The sequence below is a fragment of the Panthera tigris genome, chromosome B4, assembly GCF_018350195.1.
Source record: "Panthera tigris isolate Pti1 chromosome B4, P.tigris_Pti1_mat1.1, whole genome shotgun sequence".
NCBI classification, from domain to species: domain Eukaryota; kingdom Metazoa; phylum Chordata; class Mammalia; order Carnivora; family Felidae; genus Panthera; species Panthera tigris.
The window spans coordinates 39,947,906-39,962,293 of NC_056666.1; positions in this window are offsets into that span (position 1 = coordinate 39,947,906).

Sequence of the window (14,388 nt, forward strand, 5' to 3'; positions counted from 1 at the left end):
AATCATGGGACCTAATGGGGAAAACAGAATTTCTGACACTTTAATCCAAAAAATAGAGGGTATGTGTAAAAGGATTGAAGCAACTTCTGCTAAAAGATGGAATATGAAAAAGAGCTTATGGGTTTATGGGTTACAGTGTCATATTTAGTTACTTGTGAATGTGGCTGCCACAAAACAGATGCAAATTTATATTAATAGTAATAAATTTAGGGCTGCCTGTGTGGCTCAGTTGGTTAAATGTTTGACTTGATTTCAGCTCAGGTCATGATCTCAATGGTTTGTGAGTTCAAGCCCCACATCAGGCTCTGCACTGACAAAGTGGAACCTGCTTGGGAATTCTGTCTCCTCTCTTTCTGCCTCTGGCCTGCTTGCTCCCTACCCCCCCTTCTCAAAAATAAATGAACATTTGAAAAATTTTTAAAAACTTTTTATATTAATACAATATGAATGTATTGTCCAGAAGGGAAATGAAACCCACTCTATTCTTCTGACTTTTAAGGACTGTTTTAATACCTGCAGGAGTTGGCAGTCTAGAATGTTTTCAGAGAATAACCAGAAGAGTAGACAACTTGAAACCAAGCTACATGAAGAGCTTTAGATGAAGTAGGGGGATCTAGCCCGGAGAAACAGAGTTGCAGGTAGTATTAGGTTTTGGTCTTCAAACTTCTGTTATGTACAAGGTACAGTGGGAAGACATAAAGGTCTCAGTTAAGACTTGCAAGATAGCAAACTCCAGCTAAATATATTGTAGACTTTTTAGGACTAGCCAACTTATATAGATACTGGCAATCATTTTCAAAAACGTCAAGAAGGAGAGTGGGTGAAAATGGAGCTACAATCAGGGGTGGGAGCTCAAGGGTGGCTAAGATTTGAAATACACCATGCTAAATGATTTCTAACAGCTCCTATGATTATAAAACTTATTATTCCCATTTATTATTATTATTATTATTCCCATTTTTATAGCCGGAGAAATTCAGTGACTGGTCTGAAGTCATGCAGATGGTCAAATGATGACCTGAAGAATAGCTTTTTGATGCCAAATGGAGTTCTCTGTACACCACATTTCCTAGCTGCTACTGACATGACAAATGCTACTCCTCATTGGATTCCAGAATAGTCTCTTAATCCCTAAAGCACTCAGCAGAATAGAATCAGTATGACTTCCATTGAGGAGTCAGAGATCTAGATTCCTATTCCATAGCCCGCCCCCCTTCCCTCAACATCATCCCATTTCTTGAGGAGATAATCAAAGAAAACCAACCTCTCCCCCAAACTAAAGCTGGAGACTATCCAACCTGCACTTATGTCACCAGCTCATTCCACCAGATTGTGCAAGAGGGACTCAGTGTAAGTTTCCTGTCAGGTTTGCAGACAGGTAGGTGGAAGTGAAAAGAGGAAGACTCAACAAAAGCCTTAAAACAGGGCTGGCTATGCTTCCCCTGTCCAAATGGCAGCAGAAGTTTCTTTCAGCAATAACCTCAGTTTGAGAAAACCACATATTTTCAAACCACAGCATTAAGAAAATACATAAATTTTGTTGGGAATGTATGAAATAATGGTAAAAAAAATAAAGTTTTTGTTTTATGATAAATTCACTGTCTGGTTCCTTTAAATTGCCTGCTTTCCTTCTCTTGTGGTTTCTTTCTGCCTGTGATGACTTTTTAAAAATAACAGCTTTATTGAGATACAATTCACATACCATAAAATTTACCTTAAAGTGTACCATTCAATGGGTTTTAGAATATTCCCAGAGTTGTGCAGCCATCACCACTATCTAACTCTGGAACATTTTTATCATCTCAAAAAGAAACCTCTTACTCATTAGTGGTCACTTCCCTTTCCCCCATTCTACTCAGCCCTAGGCAATCAACAATCCACTTTCTGTCTCTGATTTGCCTAATCTGGACATTTCATATAAATGGAATTATACAAGTTATGGTCTTCTATGACAGACTTCCTTCACTTAATGTTTTCAAGATTCATCTATGTTGTATCATATGTTAGTACTTCATTCCATTTTATGACCAAATAATATTCCATTGTACAGATATACTACATTTTGTTTATCTTTTCATCCATTTATGGACATTTTTTTGTTTCTATTTTGGGCTATTATGAATGCCAAATGGCATGCAGCATTTGCAATACTTTCAGCAATGTGGGAGGGTTCCAATTTCTCCACATCTTCGCCAACGTTTGCAGTTTTCTATTTTTTTTATTATAGCCATCCTAGTGGATATGAAGTGGTTATCTTTCTGTGGCTTTAATTTACATTTCCCAATTGGCTAATAATGTTGAGCATCTTCTCATTTGCTATTGGACATTTCTATATCTTCTATGGAGAGATGTCTAATCAAATTCTTTGTCTGTTTTTTTAATTGTCTTTTATTCCCTGCAGTGTTTTTAAAAATCAAGCTTAGCTGAAAAACAGGAATGGGTCTACTGTGACAATACCAGTCTGATTCAAACATGTCTGGATCATGAAGAGGATGACTGTTGGGTAAACTGTAGCCTGGCCTTGAGATAGGGAAATGGACTTCAAGTGACTTCTTAATTGCTCTTTCAGGTCAAGGATTTATTTGCCTTGAGATATAAGTAAGTGCTTATGGGGAGGGGACAGAGTAAGTCCAAGAAGAAAGGAAAATCAAGAACAGTGAGTCCTTGAGTAAGAGTCTCCCACCAGAGCCTTTTACATGGACCCAGTGTTTTTAGACCAGCACCTTTATGCTCCAAAGTCCTGCCTAGAGGGTGTAGACTTGACTCAATCCTCCATTCTAGGTTCCTCTCTATAATGCCTTACCAAATGAGCCATATCATTTGTTTTTCATAGCCCCCAGAATTTTTATCAATAGGTTTACCTTTAGTGCCAAGGTTTTAAGAGCAGAGGCAAGACTATTTTATCTCTCCTGGCTTAAAGCAGGACACCAGAGGAGCCTGAACATTTTTTCTCTAGAACTCTTGAAAAAAGTCAGGGAACCTTTCTTCCTGACATGGCTAATCCTCAACTAGCCCAAAAGATAACCTCTGTAGGTTAAGTTCTATACTCAGGATTCTTTGAGTGTGCATGTCCTATACCGGTCACCAGAAAAGCCTGCCCCCAGGCAAGTTTCCACACTAAATGAGTTGCATATTTTAAAGTTTTCAATGTGTAAGCACATTCTGTTTCCTATTATACACTGACCAACATGGAACAATGAATGCCAGAATGGAAAAAGGGAAAAGGATGGATAAACCAAAAAATAATTTGGCAGCAGCAAAGCTGCCCTGAGACAGAAAGTCATTTCCTTAGTCAGTGTCGTAGGTACAGGTGGAGAAAGAAATCCATGGCATGCAAATGAGTTCTGGTCAGGTCTGTATACCCCTCCCAACCTCAAACTCTATCCTAGTGAACATTCACTGGCTATGCATGTTTGAAGTGGGCTTACCAAAAGAAATTTTTCTTTGCGGTTTTGCCTGCAATTAAAACATTAGAGAGGGGATAGAATCCAAGTCTCAGGCATGTGCAACCCAGGCAGCCAGCATGAAGGACAGCTTTGGAGCTAAAGAGGAAGACGAAAGATTGCCTGGAGCCACAAGTCAAGATGTGCACTGATATCATAAAAGGCTGTGCCTGATGCTGCTAAGGCAGGGAGCTGAAAAGGAATCTGTTCAGCTTCTGGATTATGTCAAAGGCCAAAAAGAGGATGAGGTCAGATCCTCAGATATGTATGCACTCATACCTACTAGATAATGGGTTTGGTAACAATCATAGAAGGTAGTAAATTGTCAATGGAATGGCAGTGATGATTGGTCAAAATCAATACCTCATTTTATTTCTTTATTTAAGTTTATTTACTTTGAGAGAGGGAGAAAGCATGAATGGAGAAGGGACAGGGAGAAAGGAAAGAGCGCACCGCCAGTGCAGAGCCTGATGTGAGGCTCAAACTCAAGAACTGGGAGATCATGACCTGAGCCAAAGTAGGATACTTAACCAATTGAGCCACCCATATGCCTCAATACCTCCTTTGAAAGATAAAGTTTCTATGGTCCCCAAATAAGCCATTTAGAAAGTTAAAGCATTTTGACTGCTCCCAGAGAGAACTGGTAAAACTCCTCTTTTGAGCTAGTGGGGTTGTGGGGAACAGCAGTATTAGGGGAGGTTCTTAATGACCAGAAGATGGGAATGGTAAAGGGTGGTGGTAGAACTTCCCAGTCCAGCCACAGACTGGCTGTGTGACCTTCTTCTGTTTTCTGATCTTTAAAAGAAGAAGGCAGAATTGAATGATTTCAAAGATTCCTTCCAGGGGTACTATCCTAGGATGATTTTTTGAAACCTGCTATACAGGATTACTTCCTTTTCACCTGACTGCTGGGTTCAAAGGAAGGAAAACATTAATGGCCATGAGAAGGATTCAAGTTAAACCAAAGGAAGAACGTTCCAACATTTGGGGTCATGAATGACAGAGGCAGAGCTCTGAGAAGAGCTGTAGAATTTATTTCCCTGATATTTTGAAGAATAGAATCTACCCATCCAAGGTGGAATACATTTGAGGAGGCTGGAGACTAAGAATGCCAGGTGCAGAGATGTCTTTCATCGTGTCAAATACTTTCCTCCCTCATTCAGCCCTCCACACAGCTTTTTCTGCCTTCTATTGTCTCTTCTCTTCCAACCAACCCAGATCAACCTCTTGGTGTCTTCCTTCACCATGTAACTTCGTTTTTTTTTTTTTTTTTTTTTTTTTTTTTACTAATTTTACTTGCTATCCTTTACAGTGTCATGTCTAATTCCTCTTTCTTACTTCCAATTCTCCATAATGTGCCTTTGTTACTTATGATCTTCTATTCTTGCAAATACCTTTCACTAGATCCTAGTCTATCCTATAAGTATTCCTGTAATCTAGGTCTTACACCATTCCCACTGCTATGGCTTTGCTCATTTTTGTATGCATTCTAAATATGCTTAAACCTTACCAATCCTATCTAGAGCCATCCATTCCTTCCTGAACTCTTTGACTCTCTTTCTTACACATAAGTCATCACATTTAATCTCCAAAGATGTGTGTACTTGATATAGATTTTTCCCTCATCTCTACAACTATATTGAAATCTAATGTTAGGCAGTAAGTACCTCTTTTTTTAATTTTATTTCTTTATTTTGAGAGAGAGAAAGAGTGTGCAAGTAGGGAAGGGGCAGAGAGAAAGGGAGAACGATGGAAAGATATATATATATATATATATACACATATATATATACACATATATATACATATATATGTGTATATATATGTATGTATATATATATACACATATATATGTATATGTATATATATATGTATATATACATATATATATATATAGAGAGAGAGAGGGATGTATATATAGAGAGAGACAGAGACAGAGAAAGAGAGAGAGAGAGAGAGAGAGAGAGAGAGAGAGAGTCTTAAGCAGGTTCCACATTGCCAGTGCAGAGCCCAATGTGCAAACCACAAGATCATGACCTGAGCTGAAATCAAGGGTCAGATGCTTAAACAACTGAACCACCCAGGTACCCTAAGAGGTAGCTCTTAATAAAGTCTTCCTGTATTTAAGTCCACTTGGGCCTTGACTTTTCTGTGATGAGCCTGGATTGTGACTTTTCTGTGATGAACCTGGTTGTCATAACAGCTGCCTAGAAGATTGGATGTTCTGTATATATCCTCCCATGTAATGTCTGGGTTGTTAATGATATTTTGGATGGCTCCGCCAGGAAAGGATCATTTTCCAGCCTTCTGATCATTTGATAGCAGGATCCTGGCAGAATAGAGCGTTTTTACATATGGGGTCAGATTTTTGTTACAAGTAGATCCATAGGAAAATAACCTGGGTATAGCTTGGGTTCAGATGGTCAGAGCTTCTTGAAAGCCAATCTGACCCATAAAAATGAGCTGCAGCTTCCTGCCTTAAAAAGAAAACTCAGATCCAAGATATGGGTCTATTTTATGTTATAGAAGGATTAAATCTTCCATCAATCCAGTGGAATTGTGAATAATGTAGAATGAAAGAGCAGTAGGTTGATCAACAAAGGGTCTGGATTCTGGTTAGCTCTGCCACTATCTCATGAACTTGTTAGGGTGATCTAGGAAAAACCACAGTACCTCTCGGAGCCTCAATTTCTGCACATGTAAATAACAAGTTTGCATGAGATAGTTGCTAACATCTTACAAGGTTTGGGATGATACAGATCTATGAAAGAAGTTTTTTGAACCCTGCTATCCATTCTTTGGGAAGGGATGTAGGGAAGAGATCTGGATCATGCCATAGGAGTAAAGATAAAGTTAGTCTCAAGTTTCATCCATCCATCTATTCATCCATCCAACAAATATTTAGTGAATACTACTTTGTGCCAAGCTCTTTTCTAGGCACTAGGGAGTCTTTATCACGTAGCTTATACTCTAATGATGAGACCAAAAATAAACAAAAAGCGATATATACATATGCCCTCTAAAGACATAGGCCACATGGGCTATGTACTGCACATGTCTAAGCAGTGCCTTTTTCTAGACTATAACAGTTCTGGGGTGTGATGAGTGCTATGGAGAGAAGAAAGTACATTGAGGGATAGCCAGTGATGGAAGGTACTATTTTAGATGTAGTTTTGAAAGAACTCTCTGCTGGGGTTTTATTTAAACAAAGTACTGAATGAAGTAAGAGAACATAGCACACATATAATCTGGAGAAAGAGCACCTGGGAAGTGACAATATATATTAAGGCCCTGAAGTGGGAGTGGGTTTGTTCTGTTTGAGGAAGATGCTGTAATCATACAACTGCTTCCAGGCAGCAATGGCACCATCAGCCAGTTAGCAAAAAAATCAACTAGGCCTTGTAGCCTCTGGCATCTGCCACTTCATTTGGCTACCTTCTCACATGGCCACCTAGCTCTTATTTACTCTTTCATTTATTCATTCAATAAATATTCAGTAAGCAATAATTATAGTCCCAGGCACCATGGAGCCATCCTTGCTAATTTCAGTCTCTCTAGTGCTGCATACCGATTCCATTCTTTCCTTAAGATCAGAGAATGATAAGTGTGCTAGAAAAATACAACAAAAAGCAGAAAGGAGTGGGGCACAACTTATCTTAAGAAGCTCATTTGTCACTTGTTCAGCTTTCAACTTGGAGACCGTCTTTGGATGAGGCATTATACCAGTTTCTATCTTTGGTTTCACCACAGAGAACTTTGGCTAGAACCCAGATTTCCATTTTATAAAAGGCCGCATTCACTTCACAGAATCCAAGGATAAGGATGGTGAGGCAGTTTAAATTGGGGGAAAACTCCAACATCACTAAATCAACACATGGATGCTGAGGAAGAGGCAATGATGAATAAGGTAGGGCCCTTTCCTCAGGTAGGAAGACAAGGCATACACAGAGTTAGCTTCAGCAAAATTAGACCATAGCAAACACTAAATAACTGGGGCCGCAAAACATGCTAAAGGGATTGAGAAGAAGGAAATCACTGTGGTATGAGGTGATTAGAAAAATATTCAGAAAACCTGGGGCTTGAGGATGGGCAGGATTTTTCCAAATAGAGTTGAGAGATGAAAGAATGGTAATAAGAAACACAGATTGGAAAACCCATGTTCAAGGGACTAGAGGGAAAATAAGGAGTCTCATAGCAAGAAAAGATTGGGAAAGTGCATCAGGGCATTAATTTACATTTAAGACATTTAAGTGTTTCCATTAGGCCTGGGAAAATCCTGTGTACCTTATGTATAGATTTATCTTAGGAAAAGGTGTGACACCACCTTCTACTCCTTCATTGTCAACCCCATGAGGCTCCATTCAAGGGCTTTTCTGTCAGCATCTCCTATGATAATAATAGCAACAATAATATGTCATAACTGTATAGTCTTCTGCAAATTACAAAGTACTGTATTTGGAATTTCACAAAGGCAAGGGACACATACATTTGTCTCCATTCAACTCCTCGAACCTGGCATGGTGCTTACCACATTGGAGACAGTAAATTCTTTGTCAGTTAATGAAAAAAAAATAGAAGAATGAGTTGCATCATCTAATTTGAGCCTCATAATAAACCTCTGGTGCAGGGAGACCAACTATTCTTACCCTGATTTCATAGATGAAAGAAAAAAAATACAGAGTCAGTATATGGTTTATTCAAGTTCTCTTACGTATTTTTGTGACAGACTTTGTACTAAAAATTGCACAGACCTAGGAACTAGGATACTGGGAAGTACTGAGCTAGTAACTTAGCTTTGTCATTTAACTTTTCTGGGCCTCTGTTTTTCTTGCCTATTAAATAGACACAGAATTAGATTTAATTGATTCCAAAATACAATATAAAAGATTCCAGGATACACAAATGCACACACGCACGTGCATGCACACACACATACATTTATTTAATCACACTTTAATGTCTCTGAAGTTGGGACAGTCTTATAATCAATCGTGTGCCATCTATTAATTTGCTGCATTATTCTTTCTTGGATTCTATATGATATAGTAACCTCTGTCCGGTCTGCCTGTTGGAATATGAATGTGAAAGTGCTTTGTAAACTGTACAGAAAAGTGCGGTATGAACAATGACTAGTAAAAGGGAGGTTGTCACTGGCCTCTCTCAATCCATGGTCCCATGCATCTAAACCACTCTGGAGAAGCCAGCTGCCACGTGGGTTCTACATAGAGTCCCTGAACAGGCTCTGCAAGAGAGGGGATTAAGTGGCATTAACCCGACAAGCAAATGCCGGCATCTCTGAGACACCTGGTACATATCTTCGCTATTGATTAAAGGAATTAGTGGTCTGAGAATCTACGAATAGACAAAAAGAAAGGAAATGCAATCCTTTTCCACAAGTCCAAACACAGACCAGGCATTCATTGATTTCTCTGTTCTCTTTTTGTGCATACCTGTGGTTCTATTGGGCTGAATTCCCAGAAGGAGCTCCTTTAACACAGGGACACTGCTGTTATAGAAGAACCCCTCTTCAACAAAGCCTCCTCTCCCCCAGTGCCACTCCACATCCTCCTTTGTCTGCAATAGCAACTGACCAGGGGGGCAATGCCCAAGGGACTGATAAGAGTACTGGCAATGTCTGCTCTGAGTCTGCTGCAAGCACACAGTAATCTAGAGCCACTAAACAGTGCAAGTTGTCTGCATTTGCCTCCATCACCCACATTTGTAAAAAACAAAGAAAATAGAAATGTTGGTCTTTGAGGAGAGGATGGGAAAAGATGAAATGAGTAGCAGAACTGAGACTAGGGTGAGTTAAGTGAGGTGGCTTGGGAACAAAATTTAAGGAGAAATATACTCTCAGGGTAGAGCCTGTGAGTAGCTTTCTAATATTCCAAGTGTCACTCATCCCTTCTAAATCTTAGACAAATAATATCCTTGGGTTGCAATACCTCCAAATATCTAAGGTAGAGCTGGTGATCAATTTCATGTTGAATTATGAAACTTTCTGTAGCACTTAATTTATAAATCTCTTTCACACATACTTTGTCATTTGCTCTTCCCTACAACCTGGAAATTTAGTGGGGTTTTTTTTACTGTTATTAGCTATGTTGGTATGCTAAACTTTAAAATGAAGAAAAAGCTCTTATTTTGTTACCTGTCCTTTAGAATGATAGCAATAATTGTGCAAAATGCTGAACAGGAATTTCATGTTTCCATCCCCTGGACCTTATGCATGTTTAAGAAAACATGCATAAGTTGGACCTTCAGTTTTCAGAAAGGTGTAAGTGGAAAATAGAATTTCCCACTATGGGAAAAGAAAACAAAGAGCATGGTTTTATCAGAGATGGCCAGATGGAAGAAATGAAGACACTGGTTTGAAAAGGGTTGAACTTGATGGGAGAGTAGTTGCCATCTATAGATCTAAATAGGAAAATAACAAAACTCAGTTTAATTTTTGCAATTAAGAGGAGATAAGTTTAGGAAACACATCTGGAATGGTGGAATAAGAATTTCTAAAATCTGTGGACCTCGACAGACCTATCCCAGAGTGTTTGTCAAAAATAACAATAAAAATAAGTCACAATGTTTAACATGACTATTGTTTGAAGTGCCAAAAACAGGTAAGAAAACAAGAGGTTTAGAAAGCTTAAAAGGAAAATCTAGGGAAAACAATGTCCATAAGGAACATTGAAAAGCCCTGACATATTCCTAGGAATTTAGAAGCCTGCACATTTGCAGGGCTGTGCACATGCCTGAGAAGGCCCTAATTTCTCACTTCTAGCTGTCATATGAAGCTTTGCAAAAGCAAGAAGTGAAGGCTAAGGCACAGCTGTAAACTATGAATCCATTCCTAGCACAAACAAAAGCTGGGACATTTATTGATTAAAGTCATTTAAAGATATCTGTGTCCTGGTCACCTGGTTGGTTCTGTTGGTAGAGTATGAGACTCTTGACCTCAGGGTTGTAAGTTTGAGCCCCATGTTGGGTGTAGAGATTACTTAAAAATATTTTTTTAATGTAAAAAAGATACCTTTTTCCAATTGTTAGCTGATCACTAAGTTAAATGGTAGAGACTTCAGTGACCACACACAGCAAAAGTGCACACTTTACAGAAATAGTTCAAAGAGAGATACTAAACAAACAAAACAACAAACAATAAGGACAACAAACTTTTGACAGAAGAGAAATCTGATTTTCAGAGTTACTACATTATATTATTTTTAAATGTCCAGTTTTCAACAAAAATTATGAGACACACAAAGACACACGAAATATGACTGAGATACAGGGGAAAAAGTGGTCGATAGAAACTGTCCCTGAGGAACCTCAGATTGGATTTCTAAACAAACCCTTTAGATCAGCTATTATAAGTATGTTCAAATAACTAAAGGATATAATGTCTAGAGAACTAGAGGAAAATATGAGAACAATGCCTCACCAAATAGAGAAATAAAATATTAACACACACACACACACACACACACACACACATAAACAGACACTCTGGAGTTGAAAAATACAATCACTGAAATGAACATTTTACTAAGATGGTCCAATAACAAATTTGAGTTGGCAGAAAAAGAATCAGTAAGCTTGAAGATAGTTCAGTGGAGATTATTTGGTCTAAGGAACAGCATGAAAAAAGATGAGGAAAAATTAACCAAGCCTCAGAGACCTGTGGGATGGCATTAACATACCCAAAGTAGAAGTATCAGAAGGAGATAAGAGAAACAAAGGGGTAAGAATATTTAAAGGAATGATGGCCAAAATTTTCCCAAATTTGTTTAAAAAATTAATCTACATGTTTAAGAATCTCAGTAAACTCCAAATAAGATAAACTCAAAAAGATCCATAACTAAGCTTATCAAACTATTGAAAGACAAACAAAAAGAATTTTGAGAGAAGAAAAAGTAACTTATGTACAAGAGACCCTCAATAAAATTAACAGCTGACTCTTCATCAGAAGTCATGGAGGCAAGAAGGCAGTGAGATAAGAAGGGTAGGAGAATAGGCAAAATGGGTGAAGGGGGAATTGAGAAACACAAGCTTCCAGTTATGGAATGAATAAGTCATGGGAATAAAAGTTACAGCATAAAGCATATAGTCAATGGAATTGTAATAGTGTTACATGGTGACAGATGGTAGCTACACTTGTGGTGAGCATACCATAACATATAGAGTTGTTGCATCACTATGTAATACAGCTAAAACTAATGTAACATTGTGTGTCAAATATACTTAAAATTTAGTTGAAAGAAATTTCTTGTGAAACAAGAAATGTATACTCAGCAAAACATCCATACAAAAACAAAGGAACAAGACAATCCAGATAAACAAAAGGATTAAGACAATCCTAGATAAACAAAACTCTGACTGAATTCATTGCTAACACATGTGTCTTACAAGAAATACTAAGGGACACCTTCCATTTGAAATGAAAGGACATTAGACAGTTACTGAAGTCCAGATAAAGAAATAAGGAACACTGGTAAACCTAACTATAGGAAAGTATAAAACAATGAATAAATGTGGTTTTTTTTTTGTTTGCAGCTCTTTTTTCTCCTATCTGATTTAAAAGACAACTAAAGGATAATTATTAATCTGTGTTGATGGACACACAATGCATAAAGATGTCATGGTGATATCAACAGCATTAGGAGAGATAGAATTATACAGAAGAAACATTTTTGAATATTATTAACATTATTAAAATTAAGCTGGTATTAATATGTTCTAGAATTTCATAAATTAAGATATTAGTTATAATACATAGAGCAATCTCAAAATAATTAAAAAATATGTACTAAATGAAACAAGGGAATTAAAAGTGTACACTAGAAAATACCCATTTAACACAAGAAAAGGCAATATTAGTAGAATAAAGAAACAAAAATACATAAGACATAGAATATAAATAGCAAAATTACAGGCATAAATCCTACCTTAGCAGTAATTACATTGAATGTAAATGGACCAAACACTACAATCAAAAGAAAGAAGATGGCAAACAATTTTTTTAATTCTTTAAGTTTATTTATCTATTTTGAGAGAGAGAGATGGGGAAGGGCAGAGAGAGATGGAGAGAGAGGGATCCCAAGCAGGCTCTGCACTATCAATACAGAGCCTGATGAGGGACTAGCAAATGAATTTTTAAAAATAATCTAGCTGTATGCTGTCTACAGGTGACATACTTTAGATTCAAAGGCACAAGAGTTAAAATTAAAAGTGTATAAAGAATACCATATAATCAGTAACCAAAAAAGAACTGGAGTGGCTTTACTTATATCACAAAAATAGACTTTACTATAAAAAATTAGAGGAGGATCCAAGATGGCGGAAAAACATGAAAGGTTTTTTTGTGTCTTGCATCCATGAAATACAGCCAGATCAACACTTAACCATCCTGCACACCTAGAAAACTGATTTGAGGATTAACACAACAATCTGCACAACCTGAACCACAAAACTCAGCAGAATGACGAAATGAAGGAATTCACCCCAAAAGAAAGAGCACGAAGAAATGACAGCCAGGGATTTAACCAACACAGATACAAGCAAGATGTCTGAACCAGAATTTAGAATCACGATAATAAGAACACTAACTGGAGTCGAACATAAATTAGAATCCTTTTCTGCAGAGATAAAAGAAATAGAAGTTAGTCAGGATGAAATAAAAAATGTTGTTAACTGAGCTGCAATCTCAAATAGATGCCACAGCAGCAAGGATGGATAAGGCAGACCAGCGAATCAGCAATGTAGAGGACCAACTTATAGAGAATAATGAAGCAGAAAAAAAGAGGGAAACTAAGGCATAAGAGAATGATTTAAGAATTAGAGAAATCAGTGACTCATTAAAAAGGAACAATATCAGAATCATAGGGGTCCCAGAAGATGAAGAGAGAGAAAAAGGGGTAGAATGGTTAGGTGTGCAAAGGGTTAGTATCTAAAATCTACAAAGAACTTATCAAACTCACCACCCAAAAAACAAATAATCCAGTGAAGACATGGGCAAAAGACATGAATAGACACTTCTCCAAAGAAGACATCCAGCTGGCCAACCAACACATGAAAAAATGCTCAATATCACTGATTATCAGGGAAATACAAATCAAAACCACAATGAGATACCACTTCACCCCTGTCAGAATGGCGAACATTAACAACTCAGGCTACAACAGATGCTGGCAAGGGTGTGGAGAAAGAGGATCTCTCTTGAACTACTGGTGGGAATGCAAACTGGTGCAGCCACTCCAGAAAACAGTATGGAGGTTCCTCAAAAAATTTAAAAATAGAACTATCTTACAACCCAGTAATTTCACTACTAGGTATTTATCCAAGGGATACAGTTATGTTGTTTTGAAGGGGCACATGCACCCCAATGTTTATACTGGCGCTACCAACAATAGCCAAAGTATGGAAAGAGCCTAAATGTCCATTGATGGATAAAGGGATAAAGAAGATGTGGTATATATACATACAATTGAGTATTACTTGGCAATCAAAAAGAATGAAATCTTGCATTTGCAACTACATGGATGAAACTAAAGTGTATTATGCTAAGCAAAATTAGTCAGAGAAATACAAACATCATGACTTCACTCATATGAGGACTTTAAGATACAAAACAGATGAACATGAGGGAAGGGAAGCAAATATGGGAAGGGAAACAAATAATATAAAAACAGGGAGGGGGACAAAACATAAGAGACTCTTAAATATGGAGAACAAACAGAGGGTTGCTGGAGAGGTTGTGGGAGGGGGGACGGGCTAAATGGGTAAGGGCATTAAGGAATCTACTCCTGAAATCATTGTTGCACTATATGCTAACTAACATGGATGTAATTTAAAAAAAGAAATTTAGATTTTAAAAAAAGATAAAAAATTATACCTAACAACAGGGACTTAAAATACATGAACTAAAATTTGTCACAATTGAAGAGAGAAATAA